Genomic DNA, 27317 nt, shown 5'->3' with positions numbered 1-27317 from the left:
GTATTTATAGCCTCTCATTCACCTGAAGGTTTCAGGGGTGGAAATATACAACCAGCAAAATGAAATTAACAATATAAACTAACACAGTGTAAAATTAAACAAAACACAGTAAAACTAAAAACAATACATAAAATTGCAGGTCAGTAAACCCACAAAAACGAATGGCAAACGCGCAAGCTTATCTTCCAATTTCATACACTTTCCTGTCTAACTTTGTAACCCAGGTCACCTGACCAATTTTATAAATTGAGATGCACACCAAGTTAATCAGTTGCAAACCTCCTAATCTAAAGCATCACTTTTTTTCATTGGGATATTTTTTATCCCCAGTAAGGTTTATCTATGTAAAGATTGCAGGCCTGGAATTTTTGAGGTGTTTTTTTAAAAAATGATCACAGGCAAGAGTTTACCTCTTGCAGGCATTATCTTGTTTGCATTATCTTAACATCTTTATGCTTATCTCATGGTTTAGAAATGACAAGTGCTAGCAGTCTTTTGTTTGACAGGCCCCTACACAAATAACTGTCTTGCCTGAAAGGGCTAATGCACTACTAATGAACAATAAATCAGCTTTGATTATAAAGTGTCAAGCCAATCAGTTTTCAGTTCAGCTCTATCACATCCTAGGGCAAATCAGCTACACTGTTTGGACAGGATTGGTTTTCAGATTTACATCCTTATCAATGCAATTTTGGAGAGGATGGGGCGGCAGTTTGATTATTTTAAGCTGTCTAAAACAGAATGTTTATGTGTTTCTTGGAGGGAAGCTGCAGTAGTAGATGAGCAGCACTACTTCAACAGCAAATATTCCACATTACTACAAGGATAAAAATATATCCTATGTATGAGCCACTCTACACGCATACATCCATTCAGAAAAAAAGGGATAAATACACACACTGATTCTTCAGTGTGAACTCAAAGTAGGCAAGAAATCCAAGTGTATTTATGTTACATCTACTAATAACCTGATCTCAGATAGCCCATATCACAAATCCTGCTGGAGTTGTTACATAAGCTTTAAAGGCATTTATGTGTATGCATGTATGCTATCCATACACACTTTTAAAAGATATATCAAATATTTAGATTCACAGATTTTTTAAATATATACATATGCACTTCAATAACACATGCCAGCTTAACTAATAATTATACATCAACAGTCTAACTTTCTCTTCAAAAACAAATCTTATTCATTTAGAACAAAGGACATTTCTTGCTTATGAAGCTTCTGTTCACTTTTTTTTAAAATGTACCATCTTCAAAACATAGCTATCTATTCTAAAACAGTGGTCTTTCATTTAAATCCACGCTTTGCGCACACTTTCTATAAATAAAGGCTTATTTCACCTATTCAGTTTCTCTCTTCCTTCAATGTCAGGTATGAAAGAGTTAATATCAAAGAGGAAGCATGTATGTGCACTTTGCTCTAAACTAGCCACCCACTTCCTAACAGCTCCCTCCTCCCTACTACCACCACCCCTTAGAAAAATAATCTCGTTTTGCAGAAAAATTCAGTACTGCAGGACTGACACTTAGCTTAGTTACAGTCAGATCCAGTTACACTTATTTCTTCAGAAAACATTAATACCAGTCAGTGTCAAAAACAAACCTCCTGTACTTAATTTCACGTGGCAAATTAACTAGCAAGTAAAATCAAACACTTAACTGTGGCTGACAGTATTTTACACATCTGCAGTTTTACCCCTTCCTTTTTTCTTTCTTTGTGCAAACTACTATTAAGTCATCTAAACCATAAATACTGCAAGGAATTCTGGAAAAGCAGAAGGATCAGACAGCAAAACAGACACAATAAACTTGTGGTGGGTTTTCTTGTAACATCTTCAGTAAGCTGTCCACAACCACACAGTATTATCTTCAGTATAATTATTTATCAAGGTTCACACTTGCTATACATAAAGAGCAATAAAAGACATAGTATATTATCCCCATGCATTGCTTTCACTTTTTTTCTTTTTAAAAATATTTCCAAATCTTTTCCAAACTTCTTTATATGGAGAGAAAAAGGCCTGCATACTGTAGATATCTCCCCCAGTTTTGTCTATCCTCTGTTTTAAGCTCCTTCCTAAAACCCTTGATCAAGAAGTTAGTAAAGAAGAGAGTTTAAATAAAGAAGCCTCAAGTTTACAAAAAGAAAAAGAAAAAAAGGAGATGGAAAAACAGACCTGTTCTTGCCTATGCAAAATTAAAGATCATGATACTGCATATAAATAAGATTTTTTTAAAAAATAAAAGATATCATAAAATCAATCATATTGACAAACCTGACAAACTCCATTTAGCTGCCACCACCATAAACAGAGTGCTGGGCCATGAAGCTCTATGAAGCCTTGTTGTACAGTCTCTAGCTTCCTCAGGTTACAGACAGATTGCACGCACAAGGGTGCTCCTGGGCTGACAAGATGCAAAACTACCCAATCAGCCACGCCCTTCTCCACCAATCACAACCAGCCTCTAAACATAATCAGTTCAAACACCCCTACACAATGGGCCTCCTCTCTCTCTTTCTCTCTCTCTCTCTCTCTCCTGACGGCAGGTGAAATAATGCTTTTGTGAAATAACGCTTTTGTCTCTAACGCAACTACAGTTAATTGCTGTTAACCCTTTGACCTGACTGTGTTTGTATCTGCACGCTAAAAAACAGGGCAAAGTGCACACACTTACTCTTAATCAAAAGACCTCTTCCAAGCTATTTCTTTTCTTTTTTTCTGAAGCCAATCTCTATCCCCAAAACAACAACAACAAAGTATATTTACTAACAGAGACATCTTAGAAATCTAACCTTTACAGAGCAACTTGTTCTGCAGAGGCTACGTGACACTAGAGAACAGCAGTTAACACAACGCTTCACAACAATCAGCGTAAATTGGATAGGCCAAAAAGAGATAATTACATACTAAGAAGGGTGGTGTTTTCTCTTTGTGCTGGAAAACAGCCTTTTGGGATGGGGATGTAACTTAAAATCTTATGCAACATTTATTTTATTTTTTCACCAAACTCTAGTCTTTTTGAGTTCTTCCTGGCACAGATTATGCACGGCAGGATCTGTATGAGTGTGTGTATATATGTATGTGCATATACTCACACACAAAACAGTTCTCCAACAAGAATTATCAATGTGCCTCTCCTATGCAGGGAACTACCACCCACCCCTTCTAAACAAAGCAAAAGGAAATGAATCACATACTGGGAAATAAGATGTTAAAATGTATCACAAAGCACACACATATCTATTATATCCCTCAGATCAATGTTTTCCAAATAAGGAGTTTTATTAACTTGTTGTTAAGGCTGCCAAACAAATATTTCTGAACTTGTTAGCTAGCAGTCAAACATATGGTCTGTGCCCAGACATTTGCAATACTAGGTTTGATGATTCTGTGTAATTAATGCAGAACAATCTCTCAAGGTGTCAAACATCCAAGCAGAAAGAAAAACTCTATTGCTTTAATCATTAATCCCACCCAAAAGAAAATACTGAGGTTTTCTGCTTTTTTAACCCATGGAAACTATAACATAAGCCTATATTCACTCAACCAATGGCATTTTAAAATTAGATTAGTTCATTTCTTTTCAATATTATTTACAAAAAGGGACCTTTGTTACTGACTTTTTTTAAAGAAACTGTGCACAGTTTGCAGCTTTTTCAGTTATTTCAATTACAAATATACATTCTTTTCAAAAGCCAAGAATGCCAAACAACAAATGTTTGGGGTGGGGGAGAAGGTTCACAAGACAGACAAAGGATCCAGCTTACTGACAACTTGTGATCTAGTTATATGAATTGCTTTCCATTGCTTGAAGTGTTTTTGTATTAGGTAACAGATTGATGGGATGTTTTGTCCAAGTCACTAAAAAGTTGACCCCCCCTTATGAATATTTAACAAGGGACTACCAGCATCTTATGCAAGATGCTAAATCTGCCAGAAGAAATCTTTCTGGAGGGAAAAGATCCTGACTTTTAAATCAATAGACACAAGATGAAGAACAGATCTGGATATCAAGAACATAGGATCCAACTGTAAATATCACACAGCCTTCTTTGTAAACTACACATAGTACTTAAGCAAAAATAATACAGAAGAATAATGATGGGGTTAAAGGGAAACAATAACACCTGTTTCTTTTATATTCTTAGAGGCTGCATGTGTTCAAATGTCTAAAAGTGTTGGGAGGAGAAGGAGGGAGATGGAGGTTATTTAGTTAAGGCTTCTCACAGTTTTTCCACTTGCAGATCTCCTTTTTGCTACCCTGTGCTAGCTGTGCCTCTTATATTCATGATCACAGAACTGCCTTGTGGCAAACAAACAAGCAGCCTGCATTTTAACATATTGTTCATACAGCATTCTCCATGGAATAGTGTTTTGTAACTCTTCCTCACCACTACGTGATATGATAGGGCAGTAGTACTCCATGTTATTGACAGAGAGAAGAGTCCAAATTTCAGAAACCTGAAACATGGTACAAATATAGAGCAACACATTTTGATTTCAAGAACAGCCTGAAAGAGGGTATTCTTCCTCTTCCTTTATGCTCATTCATGAAATTCACCAGGTGACTTTTGCCCTAATTCTAACCTACCTCACAGGCTTGTTATGAATATAAAATAGGGGGACGGGACTAAAAATGAAATTATGTATTACACACACAGAGGGTGTGTGTGTGTCAGGATATAGGACCACTGAATAACAGAGCAATCTGAGGCACAATTAGGACAATATGGGAACCAAGAATGTAAGCCTGAAAATGAAACAAATCACATATATAAGAAATTTTCCTCTTTGCACACACTAATGAATCCTTGGATTGAGGAATGGGAATTTCTAGCATGCTTGCAATCTATATTTACTAGTGAGGCTATGAAGTCTTAAACATCATCATCCCAATTTATCTAAGTGACCTCCTTCACCCTCTTTTGAATCATATCTAAAATTCACTAAGAGGGCCACCTTAAATCTACCACCCATGCTTTAGGTTAGGACTACAAAGGAACTCAGAAGTGTTCCTACTTGGTGCCACTTAAATATAAGCTATGTTTACTTTATTTTATCCATTAAATTTATATCCCGCCCTTCCTGCCAAAGGAGCCCAATTTACTATGAAAGATTGAACCTAAGCATGATCATCTTCCAGAGATGGTGTAGCAACTTCTTTAGTTCAGTTTGCTTTTGATGACTCAGGTTTGGGGCTGGAGTAGGGGCATGGCATGAGGTGATTTTCATTCTTGGTAGCTAACTGGCTCTTTTTCTTTCAAGACTTTTTATTTCATAGAAAGCCCTCTACATCCACACACAGGCAATGGGTATTTTAAAGCACAGTAGGAAATATGCAACACAAAGGTTACTCCAGGCCTGTTTTGGGCTCTCTGGCTGATGCAGGCCTGCATATATGCACAGGAAATAGCAAATGAACTGAATCTAGAATGTGCTGAGGAAGAAGGCTGAGGTTAAAGGTGGCTTGGCTGGTTCAGCTCATGCTTGCCTGTTCTGCAGTGGCAGTGGCTCCAGGAGTGTGCATCCTCCTTGGAGCAGAAACTGTCTCACTGAGAAAGTTTGAACATGAAGAGGGAGGGCATGCATGGCCAGGCACCCTCCTGAATCTGAGCAGGAAGCAGTGCTAAAAGTCAGAAACGTGCATATCATCTCCTTACATCCTCCCAATCCCTGCTAAGGGCAAATACTTCTGTAGTACCACCAATACCACCACCACCTCCCCCAGGGATGGAGGGAGGGAGGGAGAAGGAGGAGTGGAAGAAAGAGACAGGCAGAAAAGGGGAAAAGGCAGAAAAGGGGAAAAGGCAGAAAAGGGTTAGCTTTACCCATCATTGGCTCTGGCTCCACCCACCATCAGGTAAGGCTACTGGTTTGTTTTTCCTGTGGGTCAATGGCTCTTCACAGATAAATTTCCACTCTGCTTTAAAGTATAACCCTCATGCTAATTTTGTCTATACATTAAAAACAAATTAAGAAATGCCAGGCTTAGATATTGTTATTTAAGTAAGCATGGACAGTTGTTTTCTTGTCTAGGACAAATTTATTACAACTTTTTACTTCAATAATGCTCTCTTATTTCTGATCTCTGCACTGCATATCTATCACTTCCAAGTTATTCAGGATTGACTGTTTTTCCCTGTATTTCCATCCATTGTTATGTACACCGCCCAGAGTGCCCTTGGGCTTAGGGCGGTATATAAATTAAATAAAATAAATAAATAAATAAATAAATAAATCTATTATGTTGGAGTCTGACCAGAAAAGAGATTTGGTTTTTATGTATGGACAAGTACTTAAACACCCCTGCCCACCCCACCCCAATATATTATTTTGCCTCAGTCATTCTCCATGTTCATGCACGTATACAGAGCTTTAAAACTTTGGTGCTGAACTTTTAGTGTCTGCAAGTTAGTGACCCTCGTGAGGAGTGTGATGCGATTTGGGAAAGATGTGGGAAATAATTATTCAGGAAAGGTAGGTCTGTCTTTGGCTATTAACTACAACAGCTAATAATGGAACTGCCATGTTTAAAGGCAGAATACCTCTGAGTAACAGATACTGGAGATAAACAATAGGGAGCAGACAATACAATAATGTATCGGTGAACTACACAGAAGCATCTAGCTAGCTACCAATAGAAACAAAATGCTGCATGACAGCAATAACAAATGGTTGGTTTTGTTTTGGGCCAAGTATGTTCAAGAAGTTATTTCCAGCGCTCACCAGCTTTTTGCAGTTGGGCAAAACCACAAGTTGGTATAGCTATTAATTTCAAATGGTATATATTATACACAGACACAGACAGAGATCACTCTTCATTCTGGTGAGTCTCAATATTGTTCCTATTTCTATTGCAAGGAGGATTTCTTTTCAATTTCTCTATTTATTTCAATGTAAATGTCAGAAGAATTGCCGTGTATATTTTTATTGCTTTGAATTATTATAATCTACTATTTTGTCAGTACTATTTACAGGTTTATCCCAACAGAGTGTGAAATTAACATTCTCTAAAACTGGACCAGTATTCATAATGTGGCATTGGCTCAGCCTCACGCAGTCAACATTTTATTGCCAACTGTCTACAATAAAATTTCTGTAACTTGATTATACTTTGTCATAATCAGAATTCACCAAGGCAGTACATCCAGTGGTTTACATGATCCATGGTTGCCATCTTTTCTCCATATTTCTGGCACATATATGATTCCAAAACCATGGTAACATATTTTTATAATTACCTGGAGGTACATTATCTTCAGTTGTAAGGATTGTTTGAAATCCCTGGAATTATGTGATGATAAGCAATATGAAAGACAACAACTATTTTGGAAAAGGATGAGGTATTTCTCTCCTTCCAAATGTTCAGGCAGAATTTACAAAACTGAATACATGGAATATAACAAACATAAAATGTGTATGCAATACAAAAACACATTTATACATTTGATGACAGATGTGGAACACCTAATAGTAATTTGTCAAGGCAATGAATCTTCATGCATCCAAATGGCCTTTGGGACATTCTAAATGTTTGGAAAATCCACAATTCAGGTAACTGGTAACCTTATTCAAATAGAGAGAGACTTACTTGGAGCTACACAGGCCACCCAAATATAATTTAGATAATGAGAAGGCAACCTATGCCTTCCATGCTTGGCCAAACAATGTGAGCACGCACGCATGCACGCACACACACACACACACATATACACCCTCACACCCTTCCTGGGAGAAGAGTTTGCAGGCCCTGCATCAGAGTTCAGCATAGTTTGGCAGCTATCAACAACAATGGGACTCCTAAGGACCCATTGCCAGCCCTGATCATCCTGTTAACCAACCCAATATGACCAGCAACCCAATATGACCAGCAGTGGAGGAGGGGGGGCAACGCTGCAGGTTGCTGCTACTGTTAGCAATCACCTACTCCCTCTCTCCCCAGACATGTTCACTTAGTGGCTGCCCAATATGAATCAAAGCTGAGTAGTGGCTTGTTTCCCTCCCATCAAAACGCATTGATGTCGCATTTAGGGAGAGCAGGTAAGTGACTGGCAGCAGTACTAGAAAGAAGCTGCACTGGCAGCGGCATCACTAGCGGGAGTGCGGGGAGGTGTGGACCTCCGGTGCGCGCCCTCCCAGGGGCATGGACGAGGTGGCTGGGCTTGCATGCGCGTGCGCATGCATGCACACTCGAGGCCAGCCACCCTGTCCATGCCCCTGGGAGGGCATGCACCGGAGGGGCACCCAGCCTGAGAAGGCCTGGGAACGCCGGCGTGCCTCCCTCGCCCCACCGACGCTGCTCCCGGTCTCGCCCGCCTGCCCGCCTCTGAGGAGGAGTTGGAGCAGCCTTGCCAGGCAACGGCGCGGGGCAGGGCGGCTCTGGGTGTCACCCCCTTCATGGTGACACCCGGGTGCGGGCCGCACCCTCCGCACCCCCGGTAGTGACGCCCCTGTGCACTGGGCAGGGTAATTAGCTTGCAATCCTTTTTGTTCTTGTGTGGCCTTTTTGCATGTTTCACAGATAGGCAGAGGTTCAACTGAAAAGTATGCTATCACTGATATGTGTTTGGGTTGCTACTAAGGCTGTGGGCACACTAGTTACTCCAAAAGTGGTGAGAATGGTTTTTCTGGCTGTGCTTTGAAGCCACTTTGCCCTCTGCTGGCCACACCTCCCTTCCCCACTGCTGACTTCAGACCTTTCAGGACCGCCCATTTTATTTATTTATTTATTATTTGATTTATATCCTGCCATTCCTCTCAGGAGGAGCCCAGGGCAGCAAACAAAAGCACTAAAAACACTTTAAAACATCATAAAAACAGACTTTAAAATACATTAAAACAAAACATCTTTAAAAACATTCTTTTAAAAAAGCTTTCAAGACATCTTAAAAAAAGGTTAAAAACTTTTTTAAAAAAAGATTTAAAGCAATTCCATATTAAAAAGCAATTCCAACACAGATGCAGACTGGGATAAAGTCTCCATACAAAGTGTTGGGATAATCACTGTCACTGCCTGAACCTACAGCAAAGCATTTCTGCTGGCCACACCTGGAAGACAAATGGATTGATCTACCGATCAGTTGCAAAATCTGTCTGAACCTGAATTTTTTAAAAAATGCACTCAAGCTGATCCGACCAGGGTTTTAGAGTAAAAAGGGGTGGAATCTGACTGGCATTGTATGCCCCCATTGTCAGAAAAGAGAGGTGGAGATGCACTGGAACGGCACAATAGTAAGTGTGTCTCTATCTTAAGTCAAAGAGATGTAGCTCATGCGTCTTGATGATATACGAGATCTGTGTACCTGGCTGGGACATATATATCTTTGGCGCTGTGCTGTGATTGGCTATTGGAATCCTATCATCCATTGGGGTGGGGAGGGAGAAGGGAGTTGTCTGGGACTCTTCATTTGCCTCAACGGCAGTATTTAAAGTTATGCAATGTCTTTCCAGGTGTCATGTTATCACCAGGAATGGAACAGACCCCTGAGTGAGCACATGATTAAGGTTTCTCCCTCTGTATAGGGGGCTGTAGTTGTGGAGCCAAGGACAGGATCTCTCTGTTACTTGCTAATTCAGGACTGCAAGCAAGAGCAGAATCTTGTCCAATGTTGAAATTTCAAAGACAAATCAAGAAAATAGCAGTGCCAAAATGTACAGAAGACATATAAGACTGGATGCTTTATTTGCACAAGGTTTACTATAACAACCATGGCTCCATGGTCCATGAAAGGGTGACAACTTCAAACCATTCATACTACAAGATGAGCACAGTACGTAATCTGCAATATAGGTACAGATTTAAGATGTTTCTGTTTACAGGGATAGGATAAAATTATATCAGTGATTGTAAATGGTAGCATATATAGCTTCTGGTGGGTATTATTTATTGATCTGTGTCTTCTTTTATCAAGGGATTTTATTTCTGGTAGAATAAGTCATAATGAAACCCCTAAAGAATAATACCAAACAGATAGCTGTAACACAAGAATCCCCCTGCTACCTATCTATTTGCCTGGTTCTATAGTTATAATTGACATGTCTGTGCTTCATCCATGGGGCGCTGAAGCAGTTAACTCCATATTAATTTTATTTGTGTCCACATTATGATGAAGTTGTCATTAAAATAAGTGTGGGGGGGTGTTGTTATTTATATGCAGTGCACATTTGGCTTAAAGGTGTCAGTATTTTTTTCCTTAGTACTGCACAGTGGTTAACATTTCTTTTAATTTAATGCAACATTTTTATAATGGCAGCATTACTGGTTAATTTATATATGCACAGCAGGAAGTGTCAACATTCAGGTGAGTGATGAAGATGATAGTACAAGAGCTCTGGAAGAAGCTTCAGAAAAAAATTATTGTTTTTCTCAAAGCATACAGTTATTAATAATGAATCAAATAAATACTATTTTATATATAATTGCACCTGACATCTTTTTATAAATAACGATTGGAACATTTTTGCCCTACCTTTTGTATTTGACTGATCTTAATTAACTGCTTTCTTCTTGCTTAATAAATTGTAACTTTAGTTTCCATCAGAAAGAAAAAAATTATGCATTTTTATACCAAGAGGTTCTGATCCAACGATTTGCTGTAGAGAGAAAATGATTTCATGCATGCTTGAACTGAATGCAGTCAGTTACATATAAATGTGGTAGCATTTTTATCATATAGGAGGATGAGCCTAATTGTTATGATGGAATCACTATCAGTACTGGCATTAGGCAGTGTGGACCTAGGTGAAGTATTAAAATTGTGCACTACCACGAATGCAACTTCTTAGCCAGGTTATCTCACTACATCCATCTCATAAAGCCATGAGGCTTTTGAAACTCCAGTAGGACATCCTTCCTCACACACAGACACATAGGCATGGCGTAGATATTCACAACGATTCTTTTCTTATGTGGATATTGTTATTCCTCTGGTGCACAATTATACGGAACTTTTCTTATGTTTGATTCTATCTAATTTATTTTGAGCCAGAAGAAATTGGCAGATGGATGCAAACTCCAGTAAAACTAGGCAGGGAGGATGAAAAACAAGAGGTAGAATACGCATCTGTGTGCTGACATTTTACTAAATCCTTTACTGCTTATCAACCTAAGTCATCACAATATTGAGTGCAGATGTCTGTCAGCACAACATTCCCCTCAATGGGATGCACATTCTGATGTACATTCCCATCTACAGCTACACAGTTAGTCAACACAGATTCATTAGGCCACCTTTATAATGTACATCAGTTTGTGTAACTACATTTTCAGTCTCCCCACCTGCCACCCACAAAAGTTGTTTGGAAAAGCAATGATATCTGAGCTACGCTACTGACTTTTGGTGGAAAGGGTGCTCTCAAATAGTCTGATGACTACCCAAGAGCATCAGAAGGCCAAAGTACAAACCTCCACGAGGAAAAAAAAAAGGACAGGTACTATATGTCCCTAGTGACACCTACAGCTACTCTTCCTGCCTCCTGGGTTTCTAGTTCCTTTTGTATCCATCAGCTAGCTGTGGCCCTTTCCCCAATAGGGAAATAGGGAATAGTGCTGCTCCTACCCATAGGCCCAGGGCCACAGGATCCTTGTCTCTGTTTGCCTGGATATCTTGCCTATTGACTACTTGATCTTTGATTTTGCCTATCATCTGACCTCTATATTTTCCTGTTTGGTTGCAGAGCTTCAGAAGGGTGTCTTCCAAAGCAGTCCTTCCCATCTGCTGATAGTTTAGAGATAATTTCAGCCTCAGCAATATTTCTCAAAGTTTTCCACTTTTTAAGAACAGCAAGCAATTTCAGAAAGATACTATTATACATAACAGTAACCAGTATTCCCTACACAACGTGGCTAGTGGGTTGGTATTATCTTTCCCAGAATTCATATGAAGGACTGCATCTACAAGACAGTGGATAGCCTAAGCTTCTATAGTTGGTTCCTACAGAAACAGGAGTTCTGGCTCATAGGGTGATATGCAATGCTATTCCCTCCACTGAAGAAAGTCATCTATCAGCAGAACAGGGAAGGAGGCAAATTCTGGCAATTCCCCCTCTCCCTGCAGTCCCCCTTAAATCTCCTCCAAAAGGAATAGGGGACTGCAGGGACAAGTGGGATTGCCAAAAATTGCCCCCCTCCTTGTTCTACTGACAGATTACTTGCATCAGGAGAGGGGACAGCACTAGACACCACCCAAAGTTTTAAAAATCAGTAGCTTAGTTCCAAGCTACACACTAACTCTTCCAAGAAAATATGCTTGTTAAAAATCAGAATCCCATTCATTTTCATACCCAGCAACCGAATCTACTCGTCAGTTCATGAAAGATCCACAAGAAAAGCCTGAACTACAAACAAACTATGGGTACAGCGTGATGGGTGATTTGAGGATTGAACTTTTAATAATGGACTTTAATGGAACATACAACCAAAATTGTGTACCGGGGGTTCTGTATATCCATTGTGAGCAGAATAAATAATGTAAACCTTACCTGAATTTATAAACATTACAAACCATTTAAATTGGTATGTTAGGCATAAACTTCAATAACAAGTAGCAACAATTTATTTGCCATGATGTCACCCACACTAAATTAGCTATTGTGGGTAAGTGTAAGATAAAATTGTAGAAGGATGAATAGAATTGGAAATGATGCCCATGAAAAATGACAGATGCTCTAAAGAGGGCAAAATGTCTTTCATTGTGGCCATAACCCAGGAGGTGGAGGTGCTTTCCCAGACTATTCCAATCTGTCACTGTCTCTCTAACTAACCTACCTCACAGGGTTGCTGTGAGGATAAAATGGGGTGGGGAAGCATATATGCCACCTTGAACTCCTTGGAGAAAATGTGGAATATAATGCAGTAAGAATGTGGAATATAATGCAGTAAGAAATAAAATAAAACTATTTTATTTAGTATGATGCAGTGCACCCAAGGCCCTCAAACCACATGTTGGGACTGTGCTAATCTTCACGGTAAAACCCCATTAGTCCAAACAGGAGATGAAAGGACCAGCAGAGTCAGGGCTGATGGCAGGTGCAAAATTCCACACCAATTTGTGTGTCATTTTTGTAGGTGCTGCTTCCTGAATTTCTGGTTTAGCACTAACATGTGAAACCAGCAGTATAGAAGTTGCCTTCTGAATGTGCTATCTGTGACTCATTAAAGCACAGTCTTGTGGGCTAGAAACTTGTTTTCCTTAAAATGAAGACTGCACTAGTTGGTTGACCAGAAACCTTGCTGGAAGCCAAATTCCTAATGCATACATGTGTACATGAAGGTCCCTGCCCTTAATCGAAAGAAAGCATTTTGACAAACACTGCCATCTACTGGTTACTTTGCTTAAATTTACTAAGCTGCTTCATCGAACAAGAGAGCGGAAACAAAAATGTTTTATGTAATTAACGAATAAGTGAAAGGTATAAATGGTGGCCCCGTTAAACAGAAATAGATAAAGAAATTATCCAGGGAAATATGAGGACTTTTAATGCAAAAGTGTGCATTAGTCTATTATATGACTCTCTTGCACACAGCATGGAAGTGCCAAACTATATATATTAGCTTGTCTAGGAGAACAACCTGTATAACTGCTGGGCATCTTGCCGTCTTTTCTCACTCTCCTGGGAATGTATGTTGGCATATTTTCAATAAAACACCTTCTTAGCAGTAATGGGCCACTGTTCTCATTTCAGTGGTCCCCAAGGTTTCATGATACAGTATATTTAGCTGACTTGCAGTTCAAATTCACCTCCAGCATTTAAAAAAAAAATTAAAAATATACAGCCATAAAAAAATGCTTCCATACATTTGTAAATGCAAAACAAAGAGACCATTTAAGCTTTCTAAATGAAGTTTGCATTATTTCATAAATAGGTGTTTTGTGATACAGATTGTGAGATTAGGTAAGGGCTACACAGTGTAAGACATGAAACTACAATGGAGTTTGTCGTGACACATATCAAGAGAAGACTTTATGAAGTTGTGGCTTGAGATTTCAGTGTTCCTTTATAAGTTAATGGGTGTCACACTACCTAAATCCCCATGTACTGTATTTAAAAATGTGTTTTCCTGGTTGACAACAGAAGATAAAGACATCTCTATTCATAATTTGCTGCAACATAGAGAGTGCAATCCCAAATTTTCTTACTCCAAAGTAATCATTAGGGTAATACCATTAGCTTCCATGAGACTTGTTCAAGGTAACAGTTCTAAGGTTAGCTATAGATCCTTCTGGATACCTATGATGATGTAGTCAGCTTTGTGCCACCACCGCTTCATCAAGAGCAGATGGAGTTTTGAGAATCTGTAGCTCTCTCTCTTTCTCTTTGTCTCATATCACTGTGAGGGGAAGGCCTTTTTTGGAGGGATTCTCCACATATCATTCAAGTGCCTCTTGCCATTAAGAATGTATTTATTTATTTATTTATTATTTTATTTATTTATTTAATTTAATTTATATACCGCCCTAAGCCAAAAAGGCTCTCTGGGCGGTGTACATAAAAGATAAAACAAGCAAAATATATAAATACAGTAAATATAACAGAATCAAAAGTCAAAACAACAAACAACAACAACCAAGCAACATCAAAATATAACAATAATAAGATACTGTTTAAAATACACAATAAAAACAATTATTAAGATACATTTTAAAATGCCTGGGAGTATAAAAAGGTTTTCACCTGGCGCCGAAAAGATAGCAGCGTCGGTGCCAGGCGTACCTCATCGGGGAGACTATTCCACAATTCGGGGGCCACCACCGAGAAGGCCCTAGTTCTGGTCACCACCCTCCGAGCTTCTCGATGGGATGGCACTCGGAGGAGGGCCTTAGATGTCGAGCGCAGTGTACGGGTAGGTTCGTATTGGGAGAGGCGTTCCACCAGGTATTGTGGTCCCATGCCGTGTAGGGCTTTATAGGTCAAAACCAGCACTTTGAATTTAGCCCGGAAACAAATAGGAAGCCAGTGCAGACGGGCCAGAACGGGTGTTATATGAGCGGACCTTCTGGTCCGCGTCAGTAGTCTGGCCGCTGCATTCTGGACTAGCTGTAGTTTCCGAACTATCTTCAAGGGCAGCCCAACGTAGAGCGCATTGCAGTAGTCCAACCTAGAAGTTACCAGGGCGTGAACAACTGAGGCGAGGTCATCACTGTCCAGATAGGGACGTAGCTGGGCTACCAGTCGAAGATGGTAAAAAGCGTTCTGTGCCACCGAGGCTACCTGGGCCTCGAGAGACAAGGAAGGATCGAAAAGGACTCCCAAGCTACGAACCTGTTCCTTCAAGGGGAGTGTAACCCCATCAAGAACAGGATGAACATCCTCCATCTGGGCAGTGAAGGCACTCACCAACAGCGTCTCGGTCTTGTCTGGATTGAGCTTCAGTTTGTTAGCCCCCATCCAGTCCATTATCGCGGTCAGGCAACGGTTTAGCACGTTAACAGCCTCACCTGAAGAGGATGAAAAGGAGAAATAGAGTTGCGTGTCATCAGCATATTTATTAATCATCATGTTTGGCAAGAAATCCTTCTGGAACAAGGTTCTACAAAAGACACCATATTTTTGGTGCTGAATAAAATTGCTTCCTCATAGTCCTATGCTATGTAGGAGAACTATTCAAAGCCTCACTACTTCTGTGGTTACTTCTGTGGTTCCAATCATCCCTACGTAAAACTCTATGATGTGGAAACTTCACAGTTTGGCTTGTCAGGTTCTCCTTTTTCCCAAAGGAGGGACACTGTATGTGGGAAAAAAACAGCCTTTAACATTAGATTCAGGGCTGGCCCAAGATTTTGCTGCCTGAGGTGGGATGGGACCCCTCCACATAAAGAAGCTTACCACATCAGTGTCCTCTATCATATCCGAGAGCAGTAGGGCAGTTTAAGGGCCCAGGACAGGGTACGGGATACCCACAGCTCTGTCCTCCAAAAGAGGGAAATGGCAGAGAAGCTTTGGAGGAATGGCTCGGAGACTACTGCTGCCACCCCCACCACCTGCCATCTGAGGCAGTCATCTCACTCTACCTAATGGTACGGTTGGCTCTGATTAGCTCTCCCCACAAGGTGATGGTATAGGAGATTTCTTGGACTCCTACTACTCATAATCCCTTTAGTTAGACTTTATTGCTTAGACTGGATTTATTCATTACCTCCTTGGTCTTTCATATATGAAAAACTCACTTGTGAGAAATTATGTAGTAAAATCATCCAATTGGCACAAATAATCCAAATTGCACAAAACCACACAGTAAAGAGAAAGACAAAAACAACCACATCAGGATTCCTTGTCTAGTTAGGAAGACAGGTGGGCTGCTCAAAGCATTTTTTTTTCTATGAAGGATAACCAAAAACCCTGGTTACCAGAAACTAATAAGGAGCTGTAATAATACAAATTATTAAAATTGCCAGAAATGCTTTGCACCTTAATATACATGAGTAAAAATACAGTGTAAATCTTGCTACCCAGCAAAAATTTCCTTTTTAATCATTTTACACCTCTAACATGTAATAGTTTGGAAAACTCCTAGGGTATAATTATATATCTTGGCTTGCCACATTAATAGTTATTCCCTTCATTTACTGATTTCTTTTTACTGGTCAATTTACTATTTTACTATGCTGTGCTTACCGACCTATTTCACAGGATCACCATCTTCCTGCAAAATATGAGCTGGTGGGGAGTAGCAGTACACACAGCAAATCCTAGCAAAGAACAGGTAGGTAGCAAATAGTTGTATGCTAGTATGGACACCATGTATGTATTAATAGGGGGGATGTGCCTGTAAGGAGGCAGCAACATCAGATCTTGAGAAACATGAGCCACAGCAATGTGCTACCTATTCCCCCTCCTCTTCCAGCACAGCCATTAGGAAGAGTTTTAAAGCTTTCTTCTTTAGACTAACCGCAGCTTGCTGTCATATCTGAATCTGTACAAACTGTTGTTAGTCTTACCTATAGTTAGTTGAAACAAACCAACTTTAAATCATAGTTTATATGATTTAAAGCATAGCTGGCTTGCTTTCACTAACTATAGTTAACATTAACAACAGTTTAAGGTTGAAATGTAATGTTAAACTGTGGTTAATCTAAAATGGAAGTGTAAGCTTTCAGTCTCCTCTGTAGCCAAGCCAGAGGAGGGGAGGAGAGAATGCAAGCCCAAGGTTATCAAAATCTCATTCTTGTAATATAAAACCATGGTTTAGTGTTACGTATGAAATGGGCCAAAGTGTGTTACAAGCACAGTGAGTGAACTATGCTCATGACTGCCCCAAAACGTACAAAAATACTCAAGAAGCTAATGGATCTTAGATTTAGTCATGCTGCTACTACATTATTTTATGTAGAGCTGGACTTATTTATTTTATTTATTTAAAACATTTCTATGCCGCTCTATCTTCCTGGAAAGCTCAGAGCAGCGAACAAGTCTATAATAAAAGAACATAGACAAAAATACCTTATAAAAACAAGACATACAACCATAAATACAAACTTATAAGATAAGGTTAAAATAGTAAAACTATATACAGTAAAATAAACAACATCATTACTCCATAGTCTCTCATGGTCAAGAGATTTCCTATTCCTCAGTCCAGGTTAAATGTGAGACGGAAAAGGAACGTCTTGACCTGGCAACGGAATGCCAGAAGCGAGGAGGCCGACCGGACCTCTATTGGCAAGGAATTTCAGAGTCTAGGGGCGATAACAGAGAACGCCCTGTCTCTGGTTCCTGAAAGATGAACTTGTGTAGATGAAGGTATCCTAAGGAACGAATTATCGGAGGACCTGAGAGAACGGGGGGGTTCATAAGAAGACAACCGATCGGACAAATAGACAGGGCCCAGGCTGTGAAGGGCTTTGAAGGCCAACACCAGCACCTTGAATTGAGTCCGGAAGCAAATCGGCAACCAGTGAAGCTGTTGCAACAGGGGGGTTGCATGGCCACGAATGTCAGCCCCTGTCAGCATTCTTACTGCTGCACGTTGAACCAATTTAAGCTTCCAAACTGTCTTCAGAGGCAGCCCCACGTAGACTGCATTGCAGTAGTCAAGCCGGGATGTAACTAAGGCGTGAGTTACCTTCGTCAGATCAGACATCTCTAAAAACGGGCGCAGCTGGTGAACCATTCTTAACTGGGCAAAAGCGCTCCTGGACACAGCAGAAACCTGAGCTTCCAGGTTCAAAGCCGAGTCCAGAAGCACACCCAAGCTGCGGACTTGAGTCTTCAGGGGGAGTGTAACCCTGTCTAACACAGGTACATTCCACATTTCTAGTTTAGCCCTATGACTGACGAAGACCATTTCTGTCTTGTCTGGATTTAATTTGAACTTGTTCACCTTCATCCAATCCATCACTGAGGACAGGCACTGGTTCAGGGGTCGAACGGCTTCCTTGGCATCAGGGGGAAAGGAGAAATAAAGCTGGGTGTCATCTGCATATTGATGGTAACGAACTCCAAACCTCCGGATGACCTCACCCACCCTCACTTAGTGCATATTGACCATCTGCAGGTCTACTAGATTCTGAAACCTTTGGTTGAACTACAGGACCCCTTATCCACAGTGTCCCTATCTGGACCTAGAAGCAACTCTAGGGTGGTGAAGCAACATATCCGTACACTCTTCAGCTAAACGTGCAAATGAAAGCTTCACATAGAGTATGTGAATCTTTCCCTTTGCTCCCTAAACTCCACATTTGGAATGTTCCTGATGTAGACAGCAGGGTCATTTGGCAATGGTATTTTAATGTTTCCCCACAGAACCTTTGCTATCCTATCATGTTACAAGGGAACCACTTGCTAGGGATTTTCACGGAGGTCAAAAGAAGATGCATATCTGTCCCACTCTCCTCACCATGGCACACTTAGATACTTTCAACTCCATTAGGTTTACCACTTTGGCAGGCATGCTACTATACTAGAGTGTGCCTAGAATAATTTCTCATTCTAGTCCTGATGCTTAGTCTTTTAAACACAGCCTGACTGAAGATTAATAAAACACCTGATTAGTATGGCAAAATGAATGCATCCCAAAATGAAGACCAGAAGTTTATTTAGAATGCACCATAGAAAGGAACATCTGTCTGTAATATGACCAGACATCTTGGTCTACCAAAACCCCTGAAACAAAACCAGAGTCCTGTAATAGCAGTGTCTCTGACCTATATTTCACTTCTCTTTTGAAAGGCACCCCCCTCCAGCTGCACAGTAACTTCCAGCTTGACCCCGGGGCCTCTTTTCAGAATTCCCTGATAGAGAAAAGCAATGTGAATTGAATTAACAGTGGAGCTTCCTGTAGTGCCCTAGGCTTTAGCTGGAGACTGACCAACACTACTCAGCTGTAGTGAGATCTGAGCTTACAGCCTGAGGTGATAGTATGGCTGGAGGCAGTTCTTGTTTTACACTGCCTCTGCAGGGAATGGCAGTTTTAGCTGTTGAAATATAGTTAGCGAGATGCACAAAAATGCTGTAACGATGGGCAAAACTGGAAGAAACAAAATCATTTTTATGAAGCAATCTCTTATGTAGCATGCAGTGCTATCAATACAAACATGCCTGAGAAGAACAGAAGCCATTCTGAAAAATGTTCCACATTGAGCCAGTGAGACAAGTATTCCTCATTAGTATACCAGATCTGACAATCCCTAATGTTTCCTGTTGATAGATACCAGCATGTATTGACACAAGCTTCATGTGTTTCTTTTTGAGGCTTGTGGTTTAGCAGTTTGTCAAAACAGGATATTATTTAAATATACAAAAGTTACCAACTGATACTCAGAAGATGAGATATGGGTGTCCTGCTTCTGCAGCTAAATTTGTAGATGGAGAAACTAATAATGTTACACCCTGCCTTGTTTAAAATCTTTAAAAATCTTCAACAACCTGCTATATTTATATATACAGCTTGGAAGACAAACATCTAAGTAAAATGACTGTCACTTTCTATGAATTACTGAACATGTGTAATTCATTTGCCAGTAATATTGTCTGAACTCAACTCCAATTAAACAAACGAAAACACCTGCTTTGCAAATATATCTTTTGGTACCTCAAGGGAAAAGATTCATCAGTGTAACAATGTTGTACAATCTGGTTCATGTGCCTGTGCTAACAATACAAATTTATTGATTTACAAAAAAATACACAGGAGATGGAAACACCATTTAATCTTCTAATGCATTTCTTTGGGGGGGGGTTATAAAGAGATGAATTCTTATGGAGAAACTGGCAACATTCATGACTAATCTTAAGTAGCATATACCCGTTATCAGAATTTTGTTTTTGCATCCCACAAGTAATGTTTTTACACAGTTCTTTAGGGGTGTTAGGAAGAATTGCTGAAAGCTATATGCTGAGAATTTCCAAAAATTGAATTCATATGGGTTGCCCAGCCAATGCAGCACAGGACCCAATAGGAAAAGGAGGCACAAATGATCATCATTCACGTGCATGATCCTCTTCCCTGACTGGTAATAATTTATATTGTACTTTGAATGTCCAAAGGTGGTAGGTTACTGCAATTCCTATTTTTACAGATCAGGAACTGAGGCTGTGAAAGAGTGACATGCCAAAGGTTACAAACATAATTTATAGCGACTCTAGGATTTGAAACACTCAAATCACTCGACCACACTAGATTTCATCATAGGATTGGACTACTGCTGCTTAGGGACATTTTCCCATCAGAGGTATGTTCAGTACTTAGGATACCTGCAAACTGCCTAAGTACTGTGATGATTCCCATGCTGTTCCCTGCTAGTGCAAATATCAAGCAATGGACCAATAATCAGTACAAATGACATAGTCAAAGTATTATTGATTGTAGACAAATACATCATTTAGTTCCTCTTGCATGAGGGGTCAGCATCCCTGGACAGTATCCCCAAAGGGTACATTGCTAGCTCCTGACTCTCACAGTCACTACTTCCTGCTTGTTCTCTCTGGGGAGCAACAGGATTGCGAGCCTCTCCTCAGCACCATGCCTTACCTATAGCACAGTCTGCTCTCCTCCGCCATTAGATAAAAGGTGGCCTTGCTACTGCTTGCCTCTGATCATGGCTGGGTACAAGAGCAAGCATCAATGGTGACTTGAAACAGTAGCCACTGCTGGAACAGTTGCTCAGAGGGAGACGGCAGGTGGTAATAGCAGCTACTTCTTTTGTCACCACTGCTAGTAAAGTGAACAGTGGCAGGACGTACTAAGGGCCAACAGTCATCACTGCTGCATGCCCTCTCCCTCTGAGCAGTGATGCTCCTACCAGCATTGTTCCTAACTCACCTGCATGCAGTTGGAATGGCATGCAGTAACACCTGCATCCTGCCTACTGTCTAGGATGAGGGAGAAGAAAGACGAGGAGCCCACCACCCTAAACTCTGCAGCCATTCCTGTTCTGGCAACCAGTCCTAGCCACTTCTGGTTTAGCATTACACTGCTAGGTCAGCCATGGTGAAAGCTGTTACCTAGATGAGGACTTTGGGCAGTCAAGCTAGGTACTTGATTGGATACAGCTTCCTCACTATGCAGTGTTAATGATTTGGCATACTGAAGAAACTCAGCATGTATAAGATATATGAGTGCATACGCTTCAGTTCTTCAGAATATTAAAAATATAGGTATACAGACCACAGGTTGCCAATGCAGGTTGCATTCAGCCCTCTGCAGTACCATGATTATATAATTCACACTGGTCCTCAGTCTGCTCCAGTATTGCAAAGTTTAATTATTGCATATCATTGTGGCTTCTGCCCATACAATGTTCCATGATCTCAAAATTCAGACAAACTTGCATTAGAAGTTCAGATTCTACTCTGAGCCATCACTGAAGCTATGAAATTTCACGTTACACTCTTGTTTTCCATTCTGTCTTCTATGTGTACTCACATCCAACTTACCCTTAATGCAACCTATACAGTTACAATAGTGTTTCACAAATGCTCTGTCAGAATCTTTGTAGTTCAATGAATTCCCATTTCCCGCCCTAAACAGCCTGTAATCAAGAAGCCATCTACCAGCTGCCCGCAAAGACACTTACTGCTAACTGCTCTTCATGTCTTTGTTTCTTTTCAAAGTTTAATTAACACAGTAGCTGAAACAGTGGCTTTGATATAGGGAAGTGCTCCTTCTATGACAAAAATGGGTGAAAAGGTTACATGGCATGTCTGCGAGTAAGGGATGACCTGCCTACTCAACTGAGGTCTCCTGAGCAGAGATCCAATAATGATTCCATGCAAAGAAGATGAGCAACGTCTGCCAACACCTAATATATCATCAAAAAGGGATTACCCTGAGATATGGACATGATATCCACTGTATTTCTGAATACCCTATCAAAAGATAATTATGATCAAGGTTATCAAATCTGCTGCTGGATAGGACTTCTGTTTTTTTAGGAGCTCTGAGGTGGGGAGAAGTTCCTAATGTACAAATAATCCTATCAAGGCACAGCAATAGTTGGAGAAGATGCATCTCCCAAAGTTCACTATGGTGTGCAAGCTAATAAAGACACCGAAGCTCTGTCCAGTTTGAAATCAGTACTAAGCTAGTCTCTCCCCATACACAGTGCAGAGATCCAACAATTTGTGCAAGTGTGGTACAGCAAAGGGTGCACTGGATTGGGACCTGAGAAATAGGGGTTCAAATTTCAGGTGAGCCATGACACCATTTCTGTGTAGCCCTGAGGCAAACTAATAGTTACTGTAAACCGCCCAGAGAGCTTCAGCTATGGGGCAGTATATAAGTACAATAACTAAATAAATAAACAAATAAATCCCAGTTCTTTAAGTGTTAAATGGAAATAACAATTAAAAACTTCATAGAATTGTTGTGGGAATTAATGAAAAAGACTGCAGAGTAGTCTCTGCATGCTGAAATCACTATATAAATGTGTGGATTTAAAGATATACTCTCCTGAAAACAGAGTCTCAGGATGGATCACATTTTACAAGTATCTTCTTGTGTGAATCCTCTCCCAGCCCATATACACTAATTGTCTATTCCATCTCTCTCTTAACTGACCTTAACTTTGCAGATAAGAAGCATCTTTCTGTATAAGATTTAATATTAAAAATCCTTTCATCTTCTCCCGCTGGATTCAATTCTTACTCTCCCATCCTACTTTTCTCAACCACATTATCAACATGTTTCTTTTACCAGAATTCCTGTCCAAGCTCATTATCAATATATTCTTTCCATCCTAAAAGCATGTACTACATAACAGCACCCCTCCCATAGACTAGCAAATAAAAGACTACACAAATAGATTTGTTAGTGAGAACATGTCTACAGTCCTGGTTTTCTCTCTCTCACTCTCTCTCACTCTCTCTCGCTCTCGCTCTCGCTCTTGCTCTCGCTCGCGCTCTCTCGCTCTCACTCACTCACTCACACACTCACTCACACACTCACTCACACACTCACTCACACACACACTCACACACACACACACACACACACACACACACACGGTTAGCAGGGTGTCCTTAATGCCAGCAGAGGGGAACCCCCAGCCCATGGTTCTATTTAGGCCCACCAGGCCACCCTGATTATTGGTGGTTGTGGAATGCTGTGTCTTTGTCCATGTAGTTTGATTTCAATATCAGTGATTGACAGGTGGGTGTAAAAGTTGGCCCATAGGGTTGTTTGGAAAGTAAGCATCTACCTGCTGGCTAGATCTAGTTCCCTAATACCACCCAATCACAATTAACCTAATTAAGCAATTTAGCTAAGGTGTATTGTGAATGGGAGACCCTATTAATGCCTAAAACTACCAATCAATAATGGTGAAAGTCTCTCATAAGTCCCATACTGCTGGGATCAAGATGTTCAGCTGCTGCAGTGGCTTTGGAAACCAAACTCCAATTGTCAAATCATAGTGTACAATTTTGTAAGAGGGAGGCCCCCTCCAAGTCACTTACATGGGAGTGAAAACTCAATATATTTGCAGCTGTCACCATTGTTGGTCTGAGGTATAAGGCAGCTCTCAACGAGAGAAAACATTTTGAATTTCCTCCTTGTGGCAGTTGCAACTGAGGAAGCTGTTAAGTGAGCAACAACTTGGAAGTTCCTTAAAAAGCATATGAATAGCGGCTACATCCAGCTGTTCCTTTTATATTCTGTGCTTATTACACACACACACACACACACACACACACACACACACACACACACACACACACACACACACACACACACACACACACACACACACACACACACACACACACACACACACACACACACACACACACACAGAGAGAGAGAGAGAGAGAGAGAGAGAGAGAGAGAGAGAATAAAAAGATATCTCAGTCCCCTGGAGCTTGCTGAGAGGGTTAACCCATAATGCCACTACTATGGGTTTGTAACTAGTTGCCCATCCTAATCTCCTATGGAAAAACAAACAAACAACAACTGGCAACAGGTAACCATATAATAACCATATAAGGAAACAATTCAAAATATTTTGTTTCAGGTGGTAAACACAAATACACATTGGCAAACAGAACTGTATCTTTTGCAAAGCTGTTTTTGCTAGGCTGATAGACTTCCCCCTAAAATAGACCAGAGATTCTCTTTCAGTAGAGATAGATACTAAAGACTATCCTTCTTATAACTGGAGTTCCTTTCTTGCTTTCCACAGCATGTAGATTTGAAATGTGTTAGTCATGAATCAATTCTTTGTGTTGGCTTTAACATACAGCAGGGCTGGAGTCAACTACTAAATGTGATGCCCTAAACAAAATATAATTTCTCTCTCCCATGCTTATGGAGAGAAGATACAGGATTAGAGAAAAACTACTAAATTGATCTGTAAGATGAGGAAAATGTGACCACTGCAAGTCAGGGACAACATACATCTGTTTTGTACCAATTTAAATGTCTTGACTTCTCCCAAAAATGCAAAACAATGCAAAAACATGTGAACCAAAGGAACCAGCATTCTTCATATATGGCTGTTAAGTGGCATGTGAATTATTGTTTTCTGAGGACTAGCTATGACAAGTTTAAATAGAGCTATACCTGAGGGCACAGGAACAGATGAAACCAGAGCAAAAGGGGGCATTTTTTTAAAGCCACTTAAACAAGAGGTTTATTGTTCACAACTCCAGACGAGTCAAATGATGATAAATACTGAGTACAGGAAGTTAATCTATATCTGCACCGTTTCAATAAACATAAAGTTAAAAGAAAAATCAATGCTGAACCTTGACTTTTGCCAAGATTTCTTTTCTTTCTTTTTCACTTGCTGGTCCTTATTCACATTGTGCTTTATTTGGGCCTTTTCTTCGCCATCTTGTCTCTTTTCCATCTTGTCTTCTTGTGTAAATCTTTCTCCCACAGTAAAAGGGCACAACAGAAAATATTGGCTATAATAATGTGAAATGTCACAAACCAGTAAAAACAAGTATACTCTTATCCAAAATCCACAGGGTATGGTGTTGTCCCAAACCTTTGCACAGCTCCTCTAAATCAGGGTTGGTGAACCTGTCGCCCTCCAGATGCTGCTGGAATCCAACTCCCATCAGCCCCTGCCAAAATGGCCAAGGGATAAGAAAAATGAGAGCCGTGGCTCAGCATCTGGAGGCCAGAGGCTCCCTATCCTTGCTTTGTGGTATTTGCTATTCACTGCTATTCTGGAAAGGCTTACACTAGGATAGGGCTGTACAACTTTTGACCCACCAATCCAAACACAATCCAGTAATGTCCTGGTGTGCTGCAGTTCACAGGGTTGATGATTTTATAGTTAACTTCACACAGATATAAGGACACTAGAGAGAAAGTGGCTCTTCTAAAGAAATTAAACAGAAAGAAACTTCATTCCTCCTCTATTGTAAATCAGTGGCAGCTAGTGCACCTGGTGGGGCTGCTAGGATGTCATGGGGCATAGCCAATGTGGTCATGGGGTGTGGCCAACGAGGTCACAGGCATTGGCCAAATTGTGTTTCCCCCCCATCCTCCTCCCTTGCAAACACATTGTGGACAGTTAAGCACCGCAGTTATACAAACACTTCACTTCTAAGTAAACTGAAAAGTCCTACACTTGCTCTCATGAGTAAGTCCCACAGAACATAGTGGGGTTAACTTCTGAATAAAATGAATAGGATTGTGTTAGTAACCACCAGTGCTTGGAAAATTCATTTTAAAAAGGAACATAATAGTATAGTTCAACTTCATCCAAAATTATTTTTCAGTTCATAATAATTGCTTCCTGCCACACAGCTGTGCTGCTTTCCCCCAATGCCAACCCTAAACCATGCAAAGAACTGAAGTTAAGAGTAAAAGAAAAAGAAAATACACATTTGGACAACTTGTTAATATATTTTTAAATTAAATAAAATATTACAAAGTAATATAAAAGTAATGGTTATTAATTGGACTAGGACGTGGAAGACTAGGGTTCAGTTCTATACCCATTTAAATACAATTATGTTAGTAACCACTGCTAAATCATTCTTCCTCCTTGGTATAGCTAACCATTACATATGTGAGACTATATCACTCCTTTGACAAAACCAGCAAATATTACATTCAGGAATATTATGTTTTATTTTAGCTATGCCTGGCTTATTCCCTGGTACGCAGAAAGAACCATCCTGACCTGGAACAATGTATTTATTTATTTATTATGTTTATACCCCACTTTTCTTTTCATGATAGAAGCCCAAGGTGGCTTACATATGGTCTCCCATCCAGGCACTGACCAGACCTGATCCTGCTTAGCTTCAGCAGGGAGCTGGCCTTGTGTGCCTTCAGACCATATCATGGATAATAGACATTGGCTAAAGATCTCCAGTTTCTTTTTTAAAAAATAAAATAAAACCATTCTTGTAAACAGTAAGTTCCTATTGCTCAGAAAAAAAGCTGTGGTGGATGGGAAAAACAAGAAGCCAAAATATTACAAAAATGAGTCCTTTACACCATAACATCAGTTTTAAATGATACAGCAGAAAGTTCCACAAGATCCTCAGGTACTCCACTGGTACGGACACTCAGCAATTCATACAGTCTCTTCATGTTCTTCCTCCCCATTCAAAGTGAAATTGTGGTTGGAAGTGTGTAACAACTCCACACACTTCCTAGTAATTGGATTACTACTGTCAGAATGTCTGTTATCAACTACTCTTCTGCTCCCCCCCCCTCAATCATGAAAGACACAGTCTTGGGCTCAGAGAGAAAACACGCATGTGGTCCTCTTCAACATATGGCTAAGTTTGCTGTCCAGAGATGACTGTACAGGAAATGGACAGAAAGAAGTCCTCTCTCTCCGTCCGCCTCCATATCAAAATCTTATTGCATGTTGATGCCAAGCTACAGAATTGATGAGGGCA

General features: G+C 40.3%; 1 protein-coding gene across 20 annotated transcripts in view; it reads right to left on the bottom strand.

The window, feature by feature from the left end:
* The window catches only part of FOXP1 (forkhead box P1), an 869046-nt gene that overhangs the window by 172191 nt on the left and 669538 nt on the right, over positions 1 to 27317 (bottom strand). The window contains exon 1 of one of the 20 annotated variants that reach the window (XM_061618633.1): positions 2289 to 2404. The exons of the other annotated variants lie outside the window; for them this stretch is intronic. The gene's annotated coding sequence lies outside the window, so the exon portion shown is untranslated. Of the gene's footprint in view, positions 1 to 2288; positions 2405 to 27317 lie in introns of those variants that run through there. 20 annotated transcript variants of the gene reach the window in all.

This window comes from Rhineura floridana, chromosome 3, assembly GCF_030035675.1.
Source record: "Rhineura floridana isolate rRhiFlo1 chromosome 3, rRhiFlo1.hap2, whole genome shotgun sequence".
NCBI classification, from domain to species: domain Eukaryota; kingdom Metazoa; phylum Chordata; class Lepidosauria; order Squamata; family Rhineuridae; genus Rhineura; species Rhineura floridana.
Note: the sequence above shows the minus strand (reverse complement) of the source record. Positions and strands in the feature narration are given on the sequence as shown.